This window comes from Nyctereutes procyonoides, unplaced genomic scaffold (assembly GCF_905146905.1).
Source record: "Nyctereutes procyonoides isolate TBG_1078 unplaced genomic scaffold, NYPRO_anot_genome, whole genome shotgun sequence".
NCBI classification, from domain to species: Eukaryota; Metazoa; Chordata; class Mammalia; order Carnivora; family Canidae; genus Nyctereutes; species Nyctereutes procyonoides.
The window spans coordinates 11297318-11313809 of NW_026575020.1; positions in this window are offsets into that span (position 1 = coordinate 11297318).

Sequence of the window (16492 nt, forward strand, 5' to 3'; positions counted from 1 at the left end):
ATAATAAACTCACGTACTTAATAGTACATGACTGTTTCATTCTCCCTGACTGGTCTGGAAGTTACCTGCTAAATATTGTATTCCAAGAGCTGAGCAGGTAATCCCTTGGCACCTGATTGGACATATAGTTTTTCAAGTCTAATAATGTGCCTATTAGCTTTGTGCATGATATTTTGGCTATACAAATATTTCTAATTTTTATAAAGTTAAATATATCAGCCTTACTTTGGAGATACATCGCTCTCTACAGACCATTCTCTTCCCAATGTACTACTCAGAACCTTATCAAGGAGGCTTTTTGAAAACCACCTGCCAGGCTCCAACCTGACCCATAGGGGAAAAAATTCCCTGCCCACCTTCCATACTGTGATGGACAACTGTCCCAGTTTGCCTGGGACTTAGCAGTTTCCAGGCTTTCAGTGTTAAAAGATAGTTGGGGAAAACCTGCACTACTCCCCACCCAGGCTGTATCAAAGGCAGAAACTTTCCTCTTAGCTAGTTGCCTGCTGCCTGCTGTCAGGAGCCTTGTTTCTAGGAAAGGAAGGAAGATTGGAGATGGGAATAAAGGGAACCCAAGATACATTCAGCTCAGGCCACTATCTTCCCAGAAGTGATAGGGACATATACCACTTAGCCTAATGCACAGTATACACTCAAAGTATCTGTTGAATGAAGAGATGAATGTTATTTTTCAGAAAGCATAAGCCTCTGGCTACAAGACTCCCATAGGTCTTTGAGAACTTATCATGCATCTCAGCATTGGCACTATCCACAGCATGTGAGATTCATAGAATGCTGGAAAATGGATATTATTTTCCCTGCTAGGAACACTCAATGGGAGTTTAAGGAAGAGATTTAATTAATAGTAAATGATCTATTAAACACATTTTTGGAAATTACATATAGAACACTTTCTCCTGTTGAACAACGATTCCCTACTCTCCACGACCCTCCTTCCTCCTCCTTTGGCAACCAACACTCATAGAAATTATTCTATGACTATTTCATATACCTTCTCATCCTTCTATAACCAATTTATTTCTCTTAGCATAATATCCCTAGGTCTGTCTATATTGTTCAATGTGCATAAATTTACAATTACACAAGATGAATAACTTCTAGATACTTTCTGCACAATAGAAAAGAACAATATTATGTACTTAAAAACTTATTAAGAGAGCAGATCTTACATTAGCTATTCTTACCATATACACAATGATAAAGGGATAGAGGAAATATTTTGGAGGTGATGAATATGGATATATTTATTATCTTGATTTTGGGGATATCATAGGCATATGTATATTCCACACATCATATTGTATACATTAAATATGTGCATTTTTGCATATTAAATATACCAAGATAAAGCTGAAAAAAAAGAAAAATTTTCTCCCTGACCCAAACTTTATTTTTTTTTATTTTTTAAAGATTTTAGTTATTTATTCATGAGAGACACAGAGTGAGAGCGAGAGAGAGAGAGGCAGAGACACAGGCAGCGGGAGAAGCAGGCTTCATGCAGGGAGCCCGACATGTGACTCGATCCCGGGTCTCCAGGATCACAACCTGGGTCGAGGGTGGCACTTAACCACTGAGCCACCCGGGCTGCCCTGACCCAAACTTTAATATTTTGTTTTCTACCCTGTCCCTTTCAACACTTCTACATAGGTAGAAATTTTACCATCTGGGCCCAAAATCTTACCTCTTCAGTGGACAAGCCCTTCCACTATTAGACCTTCTTCATTCACCTGCCTGAAGTGCCTTAGGACTCATGTTCTCAATCTTTTGTCTTTTCCCAAGCCCAAGCAATGTGCTCTGTGCTTATGTATTCTCAGATTTATACCTTAGTCTCCAACTTACACTATATTCTGTATTGTTTCTGTCCTTTCCCAATGACTCAAAATTCAGAGTTAATATTTAGTCAGTATATACCTACAGCTGGTCCAATTGTTTATAACTACCATCTGTTTTCATTCATCTTCTGCTGTAATGATTGTCAAATATTTTCAATGACAATAATGTTACAGTGGCTAATATTCCACAATCTCTCTGCATCCTCCTCCTGCCATCACATTATAATTCAAATCCATCTGGGGTAGGTGAACCACTGATACAGTATTGATGAAGATATGAGCAGTCTATTAAACATTGTTCTTTTCAACCAGATACAATAACAAGTTATTGGGATGGGAATAGGCTGAAGAAAAATAATTAGAAGGGAAAGAAAGGTCAGAAAACCAATTGTTATCTTTGTATTTTTCATGTGTTATGGTATGTCTGACAAATCATAAGCACTCAAATATTGAATGAATATATGAATGATTAAGTGAATGCATTAATAAATAAATGAGACTTGCTCAAGCTAACCCTTCCTTCATTCTTATCCCAAGAATAGTATATAATTGTTCCATTGCTTTAGAGAATGCCTCTTTTTAGAAACTTTTTTGGTTCTGTTATCATATATTCACTAGGGTCACCTCAACTTTATAGCTAATTATTTATGTTTAACTACTATTTAACTATTTTTATTTAATTTATTGACAACTATATTTAACTATTATATTTAACTACTATTTTTAAAATTTCCTCCTACCTCATATCTTGTGAGAAATTTCCAAAAAATTTGTTTACCTGACCTTCTCTCATGCTGACTTACTATTCAGTTAACTTCTTACTATTCAGTTAACTTCAGTTAACTTCTCATCATCATTTCCTTCTTCTTTCCCTTCCTTTTTCTCCCTGAACAATTAAGTCTTAAAGCCATTAGGTAAGAGCAAATGTGAAGGGGAAATGGAGCCACAGTAGCTCAGACTAGAGGGCCAGAGCTCAAGTGTGGTGAAGAGGTGTTCACATTGTGGGTGGGGGTAGGGACTCAAAATAGCAATAGATTGATGATATACTGGAACACTGAGAAAATAAGTAAATAAATTAAGGATAATGAAAGCCAACTTGATCACTGTTGAAGAAAATTAAAAATATGGAAAGGAAAAAAATTAGAAAGCACCACTAGAAATGTGGTGTTGGATTTAAACTGGACGTATCAATGTGAATTCATATGTGTGGAGAGAGACTGATGGATGGATAGATAGGTATGTGACTGTATATGTATATACATATAGACCCTGGCTTTGTACACTGATAGAGCCTGGGCATAGTGATATTCCAATATCAATAAGCACATCTAACACTAGATATTGTTTTCTAAATGTCATGATTTACTTAAAAGGAAACAGGGCTCCTAATAGAAGTGGCTGGTTCCAGGCCTGGGGGAAAAAATATATATATATATAAGATAACCCTGAAATATCTTATTGTGTCAGAAACTCCAGTTCTTAAATACTTTTGAGGATGTGCCTAAAGACACAGGAATCCAAATGAAGGGTTCCAAATAGATAAAAAATAGAGTATTTTTTAATTTAAATTCAACTAGCCAACATATGAAACCGAGGGTATTTTGAAATCCATTGAGGAAACAGGAATCCATGACCCAATACAAATATAAAAAATTTATGTATTAAAATGTTGGTGAGAAACAGGAAATTTCCATAGTTTCAATGTATCTCCTACAACATACTTATTAACTTCAAAGGAAAAATGAGTAGCTTTGTAGTAGATTAGATGGGTAGACTTGAATTTAGACCAATAATCAAAGTTAATATTACCAAAAACAGGACAAAGTTAGATTGTGTGACACATGATAGGATCAAAGAAATGAAAGAACACAGCATCACTTTAGTGATCTCCCTGCCAAAGATGTATAAACTGAATATACCCATGAAGCGACATCAAACCAACCAATGTGACATTCTACAAGATATCCTCTACACTTCAATAATTGATAGAAGCAAAGTGATACAAGTCAAGGTTAGACTGAGAAACTGTCCCAGTTTGAAGAAAATAAAGGAACATGGCAACTAAGTGCAAAATGTGGTGATGAACTGGATCTTCGTGCTCTAAAGGACACACTGTCAAATTGGCAAAGCTTGAATGAGGCCTAAGGATGATTTAGTGACAGCGTATTAATGTCAATCTCCTGATTTTGTTTCTATTGGGGTGATATGGGGAATGCCCTTGATTATAGGATATATGCACTAAAACTTCCAGAGTTATGAGGTAATGTAGGAACTTATGCTCAAACTGTTCCCCAAAATAAAGTCTCCCTATACTGTATTTACATTTCTAAAAGTTTAAGATTTTTTTTTCAAATTTAAGAAAACAATTTTTTAAAAGATACATTCATAGATGTTCCTTTTTCCTGTCTCTTCTGAGAAGACAGCTGGTTTCCAGATTGTCTTCCTTTATCCCCACCCCCACCCCCACTCCCAACAATGATGCTCAATGATGCTCATGAGGCATTTATTTTACCACTTTTATTTATTTTTTTTTTATAAATTAATTTTTATTGGTGTTCAATTTACCAACATACAGAATAACACCCAGTGCTCATCCCGTCAAGTGCCCCCCCTCAGTGCCCGTCACCCATTCATCCCCACCCCCCGCCCTCCTCCCCCTCCACCACCCCTAGTTCATTTCCCAGAGTTAGAAGTCTTTATGTTCTGTCTCCCTTTCTGATATTTCTCACACATTTCTTCTCCCTTCCCTTATATTCCCTTTCGCTATTATTCCTATTCCCCAAATGAATGAGAACATACACTGTTTGTCCTTCTCCGGTTACTGTGGCCAAGTTCAAAAAGGGTGTTGCCTGAGTTCTTCTCTGGGATTTTGATGGAATCTTGTCTCACATTTAGATCTTTCATCCATTTTGAGTTTATCTTTGTGTATGGTGCATGAGAGTGGTCCAGTTTCATTCTTCTGCATGTGGATGTCCAATTTTCCCAGCACCATTTATTGAAGAGACTGTCTTTCTTCTAGTGGATCGTCTTTCCTCCTTTATCGTATATTAGTTGAGCATAAAGTTCAGGGTCCACTTCTGGATTCTCTGTTCTGTTCCATTGATCTATATGTCTGTTTTTGTGCCAGTACCACACTGTCTTGATGAACACAGCTTTGTAGTACAACCTGAAATCTGGCATTGTGATGCCCCCAGATATGGTTTTCTTTTTTTAAAATTCCCCTGGCTGTCTGGGGTCTTTTCTGATTCCACACGAATCTTAAAATAATTTGTTCTAAGTCTCTGAAGAAAGTCCATGGTACTCTGCGCCTTTTGATGGGGTCATTAAGCCCATTCACGTTCAGAGTTACTATTGACAGATATGAGTTTAGTGTCATCATGATATCTATTTAGTCCTTGTTTTTGTGGATTGTTCCACTGACCTTCTTCTTAAAGGGGAGTTTTAAGAGTCCCCCTTAAAATTTCTTGCAGAGCTGGTTTGGAGGTCACATATTCTTTCAGTTCCTGCCTGTCTTGGAAGCTCTTTATCTCTCCTTCCATTTTGAATGAGAGCCTTGCTGGATAAAGTATTCTTGGTTGCATGTTCTTCTCATTTAGGACCCTGAATATATCCTGCCAGCCCTTTCTGGCCTGCCACGTCTCTGTGGAGAGGTCTGCTGTTACCCTAATATTCCTCCCCATGAAAGTCAGGGACTTCTTGTCTCTTGCTGCTTTAAGGATCTTCTCTTTATCTTTGGAATTTGCAAGCTTCACTATTAGATGTCGAGGTGTTGAACGGTTTTTATTGATTTTAGGGGGGGATCTCTCTATTTCCTGGATCTGAATGCCTGTTTCCCTTCCCAGATTGGGAAAGTTTTCAGCTAGGATTTGTTCAAATACATATTCTGGCCCTCTGTCCCTTTCGGCGCCCTCGGGAACCCCAATTAAACGTAGGTTTTTCTTCCTTAGAGTGTCATTTATTTGCCTTAATCTGTCTTCGTGGTTCTTTAATTGTTTATCTCTTTTTTCCTCAGTTTCCCTCTTTGCCATTAACTTGTCTTCTATGTCACTCACTCGTTCTTCCACCTCGTTAACCCTCGTCGTTAGGACTTCTAGTTTGGATTGCATCTCATTCAGTTGATTTTTAATTTCTGCCTGATTGGATCTAAATTCTGCAGTCATGAAGTCTCGTGAGGCCTTAATGCTTTTTTCTAGAGCCACCAGTAGCTGTAGAATAGTGCTTCTGAATTGGCTTTCTGACATTGAAGTGTAATCCAGATTTTGTAACTCTGTGGGAAAGAGGCCTGTTTCTGATTCTTTCTTTTGAGGTGAGGTTTTCCTTCTAGTCATTTTGCTCAGTGCAGAGTGGCCAAAAACAAGTTGTATTGGAACACGGGGGAGTATCACTGGTCCGTCCAGCTGGTCTTCTGGGGGAGGGGCCTGCTGTGCTGATTTTCAGGTGTTAGCACTTGGGGGAGCTGCTCTGCCCCTGCCTGCTGCAGGGCTCAGCGGGGGTTGTTTACCCGGTGGGGCCCCAGGAGGAACAGTCGCAGTTGCTATGGCAACTCTGGAAGCCTGGATTCAGCCTCCGCAGGAACTACGGGGCTCGGGGCTCTCGGCTCTCCGTCCGCAGGGCCTGGAGGCTCCGGGGCGGGGCCGCTGATCTGCTCAGCTCCGGGCAGGAGCGTCCTTGCTGTCCTGGGCCCTCCCGGCCTCTGCCTGTCCCGGGGGAGGCCGGATCCTGGGCTGTGTCCCGGCGCCCTGTGCTCCGGGGCCTGCGCTGGTGGATTCGCGCTCCCGCCCCGCAGCCCCCTCCGCGGAGCCGCGCCCGAGCCCCTCCGAGCTGCTCCGGTCGGTCCCCGCCGTGCGCGCTGCAGCCCTTAGGGAGCTCGGAGCACTCTCCTGCGCTCGCAGGTGTCTGTTAGTGTCCCCGGGAGCCCGAGGGCATCCCCGCCCTCCTGGGTCCTGCTCTAACTCCCTGCGAGCCCCTTTCCGCCCGCCCGGGAAGGTTGGTGCAGCTCCTGCTCCTCCGGGACGGGGCTCTCCTGTCCTGGGGACACTCGCCCCGGCCTCAGCCCGGCTCCTCGCGGGGCCCCTCCCCCTCGGAGGCCTTTTGTTTCTTTATTTCTTTTTCCCCGTCTTCCTACCTTGATAGAAGCGCGGACTTTTCTCACTGTAGCATTCCAGCTGGTCTCTCTTTACATCTCAGGCCGAATTCGTAAATTTTCAGGATGGTTTGAAGGTTATCTAGGTAATTTGGTGGGGACAGGTGACTCGGGGACCCTGCTCTTCCGCCATCTTGCCCCTCCCCTCTATTTTACCACTTTTAAATAAAATGTGAGGTAAACAGCACCAGAGTAGAGAAGGTGTGATTCTACTGCAGCACAGTCTAAGAGATAACTAAATGTGGGATCATGTAACATTCTGTTCTTGGAAAAAAAGTCCTCAGCCAAGTATCATTTGCAGATTTTTCTTCTAAATTCTGCTGGCCTTCTATGAACCCCTGTGCCACCAGGTTCTCCTTGTACTCCATTTTTCTCTGGCTGCTTTCATCCTTCCAATTAGTGTATATTTTTTACGAAAATCTCCATGCCAACTTGCCAAATGTCAAACCCATTATGGCTATTCCAGGGTACTCCATCATTATAACCAAATAGTCCCACTAACATGTGTGCCTAAATGGTTCTATTCCATAAAAGAATTCTATAGTCAGCTTCCAAAACAAGAGCACTTTCTGCCCAGTTCCCCATTTAATATTCACTATAAAAATGTAATAACACAGAAAGAACTTGATAAAATGTTTTCAAATTAATGTGAAGAGTAGATCTTAAAAGTTCTCATCACAACAAAACCAAACTGTAACTATATGTGGTGATGGATTTTAACTAGACTCATTGTGATGAACATTTTGCAATATACAAATATTGAATCATTATGTTTTACACCTGAAGTAATGTTATATGTCAATTATATCTCGATCAAAATTTTTAAATTAGTGAGATTAAAATACTAAATTTTAGTATTTACCAATGCAACTTCTAGAAATATTTAAGTTCAGATGCACACAGATTGAATGGAATGGATGCTTTCTTTTTCCAGTTTTATTGTGATATGATTGACATACACCATTGTGTAAGTTTAAAGTATACAATGTGATAATTTAATATATGCATAAGTTGCAAAATGTTTACCACACATAAGGTTAGCTAATATATCCATGATCTCACATAATTACCATTTGGTTGTTATGTCTCATGGTGAGAAAATTAAGGTTCTACTCTTACCATAACTTTAAAGTACACAGTACAGCATTGTCAAGTATAGCCACTACCCTGTGCAATAGATTCCCAGAACTTATTCAGGAATAGAATGTTCTTTTGTCTGAACACATGATGGAAGACTTAGCTATCTGAACCAATTCATCTATTCAGTGGGTTGTGATTTTGCTTATTAATTGAGTGGCTAAGGTGAGATAATTAAAAATAGTCAATCAGACTTTTCTAAGATTTACCCATCGATCATTTTCTATGTGAATTAATTCATCTCTGGGTTTGCTGGTTGTTTAACTTTGACCCTTTCAGTTAATGAAATGTAAACATGTGTGCCATCTAATTAATGAAGCCATTTCTCTTGTGAATACAGAAATTTCTCTAAATCTTAGATCAATGTTTTTGTAGGCGAGCATTCAAATATTTAAAGTTTTAGGCAGTACTTTTTATTCCTAGTGTTAGGACAAAATTATTTTAGACAATGTACATTTGGCATTAAATTTGTTAGAATAACAGTTGGCTAACTTTCATTTTAATCAATTCATAAGAATTTTATCAGTATACTCTGAGTACCTTGGCAGCATTGAGACATAACATCTTTTATATCCAATTTGGAATAATTATGGTCTGAAATATTTAATGCAGTTCTGATTTTGTCAATGATATATCACCAGAGTCTCTTAAAAGTTACAATAATATAAGGCATGTGGAAAGCAAAAGGATGTAAGTGCCTTAACTTAAAACGATAATGACTATAACAGTTTGCCGAAGTAGCTGTAAATCAAATGTACGATAGCTATTAAAAAATAATAATAATGAGACATTTGGATGGGATCCTATACTGCTGCTTCCTCACAGAAACTGTGCATACAAATGAGAATGAGACACCATGTTGTCTTCAGGGAATGGTTTGTCTCTGAACAGAAAAGATGATGATGTAGAGCTGTTTTTGGAAAACTGCTGGAGTTCAGCTTCATCTGGTGGAGCCAAAGCAGGGCAATTACATCTGGGACACAGTTAAAATTAGTTCAAAGTAATAAGAAAAATGAAATTAAAAAAAAGAAAAATGAAATCACAGAGAACAAATGATATTTCAGGCTCCTGAACTAAGGAATGTATTTTCTGATTTTGTGTCTTATCTTTGACAGACTAAAAATTGATTAAACTTTTTAAAATGTGGGAATAACCTTAGATTCAAGTCATATAAGGTACAAGCCCTTCTTTAGCAATAGTTTGGGGTGTCAGGGCAGAGGAGAGATGTAAGGCAAAGAAGCTACTTCAATGTTTTTCAGGCCTTTGTTCATAATTTTAACACACATTTTCTTCAAATTCTTCAAGTAGAAACATAGTTTTATGTCTATTTACTGACTTTTCCTCAGGGAGGATACATAATTGAGAACTAAAAATGAATTCATCATCGAAAGAGTCAAAGTAGTAGAAATTAGATTTTAAAAAAAATTAATCAGATAGACTTCTTTTTGGTATTATGTTGCTCTCAAGTGGAATGAGACGTTTCCTTATTTGTGTTGAAAAGATGTTAACTATAATTGATAAGAAATTAAGCTCAACATGTTGCCATTCATACAGTGTTTTGAAAATAACAGAAACTATTTGTTTATAGAACAAAGGCATAAATTCAGGAAATAGTTAAGTAAAAATACCGATATTCATTTTGTATAATGCAATTTCATTATACAAAAAGTAATATCCAATTTCTACCCATGAGGTCACTGGAAATGATTAGTATGATTAGTACCCTGATGGATCAAACCTGAAGGAGAGTTACCAAAGAAAGTCTAAAGTAGCTTAATCAAAATAGAACAATGGGTTTATCTCCGTTGAGAACTCAAGATTACAGCTAAAAAGACAATGGCAGGTGTCAAAAAGATTATTTTGCAGGTCCTCCTTGATGGTCTTGGGGAAACTGTCTCTAGAAATAGAGTTCTGGGCTAATTTTAAGATATCTTCAGAAGCCATGTATATCTTTTGCTCTCTTCTTAGATGGTGGTCATTATTTAGTCATTTCATCCAACAGTCATTCATTAAATATCTGCTCTATACCAGGCATTGTGAAAAATAGTAGTGTACAACAGGAATCAAGACATAAATAATCTCTGCCCCTCAGAGTTTATAGTTTAGTTAATACCAGTGAAAGGAAATAACAACTTAGCATAATATGTGCAAGAAGAGTACAGAAGATTGATATTTTGCCTGGTTTTAAAACGCAATGGAGGGGTCTGGTCAATAATCCTGCTGAGACAGTTCTTTATACTCTGCCAGTAGCTAGGTAAATTTTAATATGTTTACCATTTCTGATTATTTGTGAATGTTAGCTTTTGTTATGTAACATACCACCTCAAGATTTAGGTACTTGACATAATCATTTATTGGCTCACAATCCCGTGGATCAGCTAAGTGGCTCTTATGGTCTTAAGCAGCCTGCTCCTGTCTGCTTACCTGGGAATAGATATTGTGGTGTGGCCTTACTCCCATGCCTGGACCTTTAGATAGGTTTGCTGGAGTATCTAGAATGACAAGCCTCTCATCTCATAGGCTATTTTAGGCTTGTTCATGTGGTAGCCTAAGAACTCTCAGAAGCAATGGAGCACAAGGCTACATTTGTAAGAACTATTTAAGCCTCTGCTTACATCATATTTGCTAATGCTCCACTGACCAAAGCAAGACATACAGCCAAGCCCAGATTCAAAGGTAGAGAAACAGATGCCTTCAATTGATGTGAAGAGCTGCAAAGTGTTCTCTATTACACTTAGTGAAAAAAGGGGGTAATTTTGCTGTCAGGACACTGATCTCTTGACAAAAAATTTCAACTCTTACATTTTGGATGAAGTTTAAACTATTAACATCCACTTAAAATGTTCTTCCCCAGAAAGTGCTACTTGACCTTGTTGTCCACCACCCCCTAGTAAAAAACTTGAGCCAAAGAGTTATGTAAACTGTCTTTTAAATGCTCTCTACAGGGGCTGGGTGGCTCAGTCAGTTAAGCATCTGACTTTTGATTTCAGCTTAGGTCATGATCTCAGGGTCATGTGATTGATCCCTGAGTTGTCTGGCCCCACGCTCAGTGCAGAGTCTGCTTGTCCTTCTCCCTCTTGCTCCTCCCCCTGATCGCATGCTCTCTCTCTCAAATAAATAAAATCTCGGGATCCCTGGGTGGCGCAGCAGTTTAGCGCCTGCCTTTGGCCCAGGGCACGATCCTGGAGACCCAGGATCGAATCCCACGTCAGGCTCCCGGTGCATGGAGCCTGCTTCTCCCTCTGCCTATGTCTCTGCCTCTCTCTCTCATTCTGTGTGACTATCATAAATAAAAATTAAAAAAAAATAATAAAAATAAATAAATAAATAAATAAATAAATAAATAAATAAAATCTCAAAAAAAAAGTACATAAATGCTCTCCACAAGTGAGATTTACTCATCCTTCAAGGCTTATCATAAGCTGTACTTTATTTTTATTGAAGTATAGTGAACAATATTACAGTAGTTTCAGGTATGCAACATACTGATTCCACAAGTCTATATGTTATGCTATACTCACCACAAGTGTAGCTACCATCTTAAATTGTACTTTATGTTCAGGTTTTTCTTATTCAGAGTAATAAATTTTTGAGAGAGAGAGAGAAAGAAACAAAGGAACAGACTCTTGAATATAGAGAGCAAACTGATGGTTACTAAAAAGGAGGAAAGGGGGATGAATGAAATAGATGATCATTAAGGAGGACACTTGTGATGAGCATTGCATGCTATATGGAATTGTTGAATCACTATATTGTCCGTATAAAACATAATATTGTATGTTAACGGGAATTTAAAAAAAGAATATAGGGCAGCCCGGGTGGCTCAGCAGTTTAGCGCTGCCTTCAGCCCAGGGCATGATCCTGGAGTCCTGGGATCGAGTCCCATGACCAGCTCCCTGCATGGAGCCTGCTTCTCCCTCTGCCTGTGTCTCTGCCTCTTTCTCTCTCTATCTCTCTGTGTCTCTCATGAATAAATAAACAAAATCTTTTTTTAAAAAAAGAATATAGCTATTTGGCTCTATCCAAATTGCTTATATCCAAATTATTTTCAAGGAACTTGTCTATGCTTAATTTTCCTAAACTCAGATAGTACCTATTCAACCTATTCAATGTAGCATATATTGTTGCTCTTAAAATCACTAGGGTTTTATTTAACTACTTCTTGAATGCTTAACTTTTCTCTCTAGCTACAAAGGAAACCCCTAGACGACCAAAGCTATTTCTTTATGCTTTATTCTTCAGTAAGTTGTCCTTAAGTCCATGTATCCATGTCAGAATATCCATCCCTAAAATATGTATATGATTTTCATGATTTTATTTATAAAAGTATGCAAAATGAGATACCAATGAGCTTTTTGTTTATCTCAAAATAATTGACCATATCCTTTAATATTTTGATTTTTCAATTAAGGAGCTCATAGATAATCAAGATAATAGATTAGGTAGCTTAAAAGCCTAAAGAATGAACATTGGTAAAACATGGGAATTAGCCAGACATTGGCAGATAAGGAATCAGTAACCACTGAGATATTTTCAATAAACATTTTTATTGAATGTGCCATTTTTTTTCTTTGCCTTGCTCATTTATGGCATTTGCTGAGAATCCAGGGCAGAGCAGATGATATTTATTCACCAAAGCAGATACAGTGTCTGAAGCAAAACAAAAGGTCATGCAATAACCCTCTGCAAAAAAAAGTATAAACTTTCCCCCACAGGGATCTCAATTATTCTAATTTTTAGTGCATACTGGCATGAAAAATATTAATAAGATGACAGAAAGCCTGATAGGGAAAAATTAGCCAATTATCTCCATGTTTTATATCTAAAATACAAAGCATACTGGTGTTTGGAAATATTTGAATCCTTAGAAACTTGCTTGGTTGATATCAGCACAGTAGGCATGAATAGATATAGCCTTCATATCTACTTTCTTTGTTTTGATAAAGGTATCTCCTTTCTCTCCATTTGAGTAAAGAATCCTGAACTGGAAAGCAGTTATGTACCTGCTTAACCTAGGTTCTTCCATATAATCAGCTTTGTGATAACTCTAAATATTTATTGCCTCATCTATAAATTGGAAACATTAATGTCCATTCTTGCTTTATAGAGGAATGGGGACAAAATCAAATAGTAGACATGAAAGCATTTTATACCCGGGAAAACAGTAAGGCAATTGCATTATTATAGTATTGCAGCATAACGTCCAAGTGCTTCCCCTTGACCAATCCCCACTCACATTTCTCACTCATTTTCTACTCTAGAATCTTTGAATTGGCCATGCAATCTTTGACAACTCATTCACCTCTCTGATCATATTTTTCTCATCAGGTAAATGAAGAAGCTATTCTAGATGATATTCAGGACCTTTCTGTGCTTTGCATTTCTGTGATAAGACAATATAATGTTTTAAAAATATATTATGGTATGTGGTTTGAAAAAAAGCATTAGGAAATAATGTGAACTTCCTTTCTTTAAAAGATGGCCATTTGCAAGATTAAGGATTATATTTACAGATTAATTACATCAATAACTTAATCTTTAATTATATCAAATGTTTAGATTAGATATTATATTAAAACCAAGCTCCTTATAGTAACCTAAAAGGCCCTTTATTACCTAGCTCCTAAGTACATAATTGTTGTTTTAAGTTATTTACTACTTCTCTCATTGGGAGGCAGGATCTATATCCCTTCCCCTTGATTCTGAATGACTTCTTCAATCAATAGAACACTAAAGTGATGCTACACTGTTTCAAAGGCTGGGTCATCAAATGTCATAACTCTTCTGCTTAGATCTTTTGAAATGCTTACTCTCTGGATATTCCCTTTTGGGATCCTCCTTAGACACAGGCCTCCATGTTGTGGAAAGTCAAGCCACATGGAGAGGACACTTGCATATGCTTTGGTCAACAGTCCTAATAGAGTCCAAGTCTTCCCAGTCCAGGTACTGAGAATGAGTATAAAGAGGTGTCCAGGTGATTCCAAGATGAGGCCTCAAGCATAGTAAAGCAGAAATAAGCTATCTTTGCTCTTCCCTGACCAAAACCTTGACCCACAAAATCCATAAGGTTAAAAAAAAAAAATGTTTGTTTTACACCACTAGCTCGGGGGTGCTTTGTTGTGTAACCATAGATATAACCAGATTGGTCTACCTCTCTTACCATTTGTCATGTTCTAAATACCCTTGGCTTCCTACAGTCTCTTGATTATGAAAGGATTTTCCTATCTAATGGCCTTTTTACATTCTGTTCTCTCTCCCCCACCTTTTCCTCTGTGTATTCCCTCCACCTACGTGTAGATATTTACTTATTATCTTTGACAGTTCAACTAAGTGGCTTCTCCTAAGAAAGGCTTTTCCTAACCATCTCATCCAAAATAACCACCTTATATGCCCTCACCAGTGCTTTTCATGGTCTAAAATTACCTCATAGGTCTGTCTGCATATTTATTACTTGTCTTCCTCCTATAATATTTAGCATAGGAGTGGGATCATAGTGTCATACTATTCACAGTTATAGACACAGCACCTAAAACTTTCTTAGTGAATAATGAACATAATGTGCATAAGAAATATCTTTGAGGGGCACCTGAGTGGCTCATTTGGTTAAGCATTTAGCATCGGCTCAGGTCATAATCCCAAGGTCCTGGGATGGAGTCCTGTGTCAGCCTCCTTGCTCAGTGGGGAGCCTACTTTTCTCTCTCCCTCTGCCCCCCACCTCAACTGGTGTTCTCTCTCACTCACTCTACTAAGAAATTAAATAAAATAAATCTATTTTAAAAAAAAGAAATATCTGTGATATAGGCTTAAAATGTATTCCTACACCCAACAATGAACACTAATTTCAAAAGTCTATGATAGGACTTATAACCCAGAATTTCTAATATGTAACTCAGGTATTTTCCAAAGAAAGTGTAAAGTGGGACATTGCTCTAAGATAACACTTTCTCTATACATATGAAAATTTCTGGGGGGAGGGGCAAGATGGCGGAAGAGCAGGGTCCCCAAATCGCCTGTCCCCACCAAATTACCTAGATAACCTTCAAACCATCCTGAAAATTTACGAATTCGGCCTGAGACGTAAAGAGAGACCAGCTGGAACGCTACAGTGAAAAGAGTCCGCGCTTCTATCAAGGTAGGAAGACGGGGAAAAAGAAATAAAGGAACAAAAGGCCTCCGAGGGGGAGGGGCCCGCGAGGAGCCGGGCTGAGGCCGGGGCGAGTGTCCCCAGGACAGGAGAGCCCCGTCCCGGAGGAGCAGGAGCTGCACCAACCTTCCCGGGCGGGCGGAAAGGGGCTCGCAGGGAGTTGGAGCAGGACCCAGGAGGGCGGGGATGCCCTCGGGCTCCCGGGGACACTAACAGACACCTGCGCCCCGGGAGAGTGCTCCGAGCTCCCTAAGGGCTACAGCGCGCACAGCGGGGCCGGAGCAGCTCGGAGGGGCTCGGGAGCGGCTCCGCGGAGGGGGCTGCGGGGCGGGAGCGCGAATCCCACAGCGCAGGCCCCGGAGCCCAGGGCGCCGGGACACAGCCCAGGATCCGGCCTCCCCCGGGACAGGCAGAGGCCGGGAGGGCCCAGGACAGCAAGGACGCTCCTGCCCCGAGCTGAGCAGATCAGCGGCCCCGCCCCGGAGCCTCGAGGCCCTGCGGACGGAGAACCGAGAGCCCCGAGCCCCGTAGTTCCTGCGGAGGCTGAATCCAGGCTTCCAGAGTTGCCATAGCAACTGCGACTGTTCCTCCTGAGACCTCACGGGGTAAACAACCCCCGCTGAGCCCTGCAGCAGGCAGGGGCAGAGCAGCTCCCCCAAGTGCTAACACCTGAAAATCAGCACAGCAGGCCCCTCCCCCAGAAGACCAGCTGGACGGACCAGTGATACTCCCCCGTGTTCCAATACAACTTGTTTTTGGCCACTCTGCACTGAGCAAAATGACTAGAAGGAAAACCTCACCTCAAAAGAAAGAATCAGAAACAGCCCTCTCTCCCACAGAGTTACAAAATCTGGATTACACTTCAATGTCAGAAAGCCAATTCAGAAGCACTATTCTACAGCTACTGGTGGCTCTAGAAAAAAGCATTAAGGACTCACGAGACTTCATGACTGCAGAATTTAGATCCAATCAGGCAGAAATTAAAAATCAATTGAATGAGATGCAATCCAAACTAGAAGTCCTAACGACGAGGGTTAACGAGGTGGAAGAACGAGTGAGTGACATAGAAGACAAGTTAATGGCAAAGAGGGAAACTGAGGAAAAAAGAGACAATCAATTAAGGGACCATGAAGACAGATTAAGGCAAATAAATGACAGTCTAAGGAAGAAAAACCTACGTTTAATTGGGGTTCCCGAGGGCGCCAAAAGGGACAG